This window comes from Suricata suricatta, chromosome 11 (assembly GCF_006229205.1).
Source record: "Suricata suricatta isolate VVHF042 chromosome 11, meerkat_22Aug2017_6uvM2_HiC, whole genome shotgun sequence".
NCBI lineage: Eukaryota > Metazoa > Chordata > Mammalia > Carnivora > Herpestidae > Suricata > Suricata suricatta.
In genome coordinates, this window is record NC_043710.1 from 3,976,908 (window position 1) to 3,981,057 (window position 4,150).

Genomic DNA, 4,150 nt, shown 5'->3' on the forward strand with positions numbered 1-4,150 from the left:
CAGAGAGCCCCCATCACCTGCGGAGAGCCCCCATCGCCCCACAAGTTTCTGTCACCATGGGAGCCCTCTGAGAGCCCATATACTGAATGGGGAGCCCCCATCAGCCCCCACGGGGACCCCCGAAATCCGTGGGGGAGAACTCCCAACATCCCATGGCCCAGGTCATTGCTGTGGTGATGAGCCCCACCCCCGAACCCCCACCCAGGCCCAAGCGGGGGCGTGAAGCCCCACACATGCAGCATTCCCCTGCGGCAGAAGTAGGGGCGGGGTGCCGTGTGCCACCACCTGGACAAGTCCTCAGTCCGAACTAGGCCCAGTCGGGGGTCCTGGGGGAGGGGTGGGGCAGGGCACGAAGCAGGACCCCCCACCTCCATCCCCCTGCAGACATGTGCCCTGGCTGGAGTGTGCGTTCAGCCCCAGAAGCCACTCGTTGGGGGAGGGCGGGCCTGGCTTCACAGCCTCAGGTGCCCAGTGACCCCTGCCCTGTTTTGCTAAATCAGCCAGGGAAATGGGGCTGTCTCCTGGGGGGGGCATGTTGGCTCCCAGCCGGGTTGCCATGGGTACCCCGACATCCCACAGACACTGCTGTCTCAGAGAGGGTCCCTGTTGATGTCCACGGCTCCTGGGTCCCAGACACGGCTCTGCTGAGCAGGGGCAGGTAGTGGTTGAGCCCTTGGGGGTCTGGGGGAACCAGAGCGCGGCCAGCCCGGGCCCCTAGAGACAGCCAACCGTGGTCAGGCGGGCAGAGCAGCAGGAAGAGGCCGTCCTGGCACAGGTGCGAGGCTGTCACGCCAGAGCAGGGCTCTCCGTGGCACACTCCATGAAGGCTGGCACATTGGGCCAGGCCCAGACTGTCTCCCACCCACTGACATCAAGGGACATCCTAGAGTGGCACCTCCAGGCTTCCGAGGAAGGATGAGGCCATCAGGTGAAGATGGCTCTAAACCCCTCCCACCGGGCTGGACACCTCTGGCCATCGAAGTCCTCAGCCGTGGCCGCCCCAGCAGCCCTGGCCTGTAGGTGCCTGGCGGCCCGGGTTCCTTACCCAGAAGCTGCAACCCCCTCCCCACCCGCCAGGCTGGATATTAGCTTGGTTGGCATCACCGGGGACCCTGGAGCAAACAAGACACAGGACAGATGACAATGACGATGCCACCCGCAGGCATCCTGCATTTCAGTCTTCTGAACCTTTGTTCCCACAGCAGGGGAGCCGTTTCCCTGGCCCGGACGCCTGGACGGGGAGAGGCCCCGGGGCCCTGAGGACGCGGCTCAAGGCTGGTTGGCTGGGAAGGAAAGAGCAGGGCTCTAGCTTGGGGTGCTGAGCGCCTGCCCTGGCTTGCCGGAAGTCAAGGAGGGGTGCTGTTGAGGAGACCGGACTTGGTGAGGGTCTCCTGGACCGACTCCTGGCTGAGAAAACGCCTCCTCGGACAGCTGCAGGAGACCCGTGCTGTCACTCGGGACCGCTCACTTTTCTTCTGAGAGCAAGGACGTCCCGGTGCTCGGCACGTCTTGGCCCGTTTCTGCCTCCTTCCGGTCTCCCGCGTGAGGTACCCCTGCCATCGGCGAGTCGAGGGCCCTTCCGAGCTCAGCTCACCTTGTCAAGGACCCTCTTCGTCTGAAGAAGCAGAAATTACAAACCAGCGTCCTTGGGTCTAATTAAGGAAGACCCCAAGCCCGTCCCAGCTGGGGGCTGGAGGACCACTGTTTGATTCAGCTTCCCACGCCCAGTGCAGAGCCCAGCAAGGGGCTAGAACCCACGATGCGGGGCTTGAACTCACGACCCCGAGACCAAGACTTGAGCCGAGATCAAGGGCCAGGTGCCTAACCCACTCAGCCACGCAAGCACCCCTTCCCTTTCTACCTCAGTTTTTCTGGTAAGAGCGTTTTTATTAAAGAGAAGTGGGGCCGGAAGTCAGTCCCGTTCCTGCACGGTGGGCAGGTACAGAGACGTCCTCTCCACGGTGTGTGCCTCCATACGGTCACCCAGATCCTACAGAAAACCTGGCCACGGGCACATTGGGGCCGAGTACCCCGACCAGGGGGCCAGCACTCAGGTCACAAAGTGGGGAGAAGGCGGCCCTGAGGAGGACAGTGTTCTCATGCCCGTGAAGTGAGGCCCTTAGGCGGGGCCATCGGACTGATGATCCATGTGATAGCGCCCAACCTTCCTGGGGGCGGAGCCTGGGGGCCAAGGGCGCAGGTGCAGCCGGGTGACCGAGAGTCTGAGCCCTGACCTGGGGGGGCGTGGACCCCATAACTGATTGGGAAGAAGAATGTCCAAGTATCTATCCTGTGGTCACTTGTTCCGAGTCCCAGAAAAATCATAAATAAACATAAGCGACCTTCACTTGTCTTATGACTCCATTTAACCAACACTGGGTAATTTAGACACACAAACTCAAGGCAAATGTGCCTCCTCGAAGTTCCTGAGGGCTCTCACCATGACACCTGCAGGTCGCCCCAGGTCTTCCCTTATCCTGGGCGAGGGGGTTCTGCCCATGTTCTGGAAAGTGGCCGGGGACACTTCAGTGGGCCGGCGGAAGGCTGCAGACAGAGCAGGGCGGTGGCACGGCGTGGTGTCACCCCCCGGCCTGCAGATGAATTCAGACCAAGAGACAGGCACCCCTGGGATGGCAGACGCCCGCTTCCCCGCACCAGCGGTCCTGGATCCCACAGCCAGTGTTATAATGGGCTCTGTGTGCTCAGCAATGACCCGATGGGAGCCATTGTCAACTTGTCATCTTGAAGATGGCCCAGTGTGTGGCAGGCAAAATGGGTCACCATTAGAGTAATCGTGATTTCACCGTGCACTGGGAGCTGGCCCATCTTCCCTCAGAAGCCCCGTGCCCCACCAGCCACGAAAACCAAGCCCGTCTGACAGGCAGGTAGAGCCGGGGTCCGGGGGACACCTCGGCGGCGCGCCCCCAGGAAGGGATGCCGCTGGCCCCGGCGCCCGGCCTGCCCTCATGGAGACCGCGGTCCAGCGAGACCCCTGCACTAAGCAGTCCTCCTGACGATCGCCTGGTTGTCACAAGGAGCAGGGCCGGGGGTTCAGGGCGCCCAGCCGGACAGGGGAGCAGGATTGGCCCAGGTGGCACCAGGTGGAGGAGGTCCCCTGGGTGGGCCCCCAGTCAGGCCCTCTTCCCTTGCTCCTTTCTGCTGCCTGGAATGTGGATGCGGGGACAGCCATTCTGGGCCGTGAGGTGGTGACTCTTGATGATGTGACACTGGAGGAGCGTGGGTCCCTGGGGCCACCCCCCCAGGCCTGTTTCACAACAGGGAGACATGAACGTCTCTCTTCTTTAAGCCAGTTGTCCCCAGGGCTTTCTGTTCTCTGTATCGGGAATGACTCCGAACCAACTCTGCGTCTTACCTGAAACAGTCAGTAGAGGTTTGACGAGTGAATTCATGAATACAGGCAAATCAAGGGCAGAGCCACCTCCAGTGCGGGTAGGGAGCGGACGCCGGAGAGAAGGCCCCTGAAAGGCCAGGCCTGGAAGAGAAGGTGACGGGGAACCGGACCAGTGACCCCGCCATGCTCTCACTGCCATTGAGAACACAAGGGAGAGGTCAGGATCTGACACGGGCCCTTCTTTGACCTGCAAAGGCCTGTGTCCTTGATCCTCCCTCCCGATCTCTAGATGTCCCCACTCAACCCCACTAGGGCCGCACGGCTGCCGCGAACATCCGGGAGGCTCCTTCAAAATAGTAGCTTGGGAAGAATCTGGCGAGAGTGAGTAGGTTTTTGACTGTATGGTTTTCAACAGACTTTGTTAAGATCACGATGCGGAGCGCCTGGGGGCTCAGTCGGTTAGGCGTCCGACTTCGGCTCAGGTCATGATCTCATGGTTTGTGGGTTCAAGCCCCGAGTCGGGCTCTGTGCTGACAGCTCAGAGCCTGGAGCCTGTCTTCAGATTCTCTCTCTCTACCCCTCCCCTGCTCACGCTGTCTCTCTCTCTCTCAAAAAATAAATTAAAAAAACATTAAAAAAAAAGAAGAAAAGGTCACGAAGCACTGAAAGATCGGCTTGCTTTGTTCATAGAAATAGGTGTGAAGGGTGCAGACTGGGCGGCGGGGAGAGAAGCCCCCTCCTGAACCTCCTGCTGACCGTGGGCGCCCGGCTGTGACGGAGGCGGTGGCCTGGGGGTCT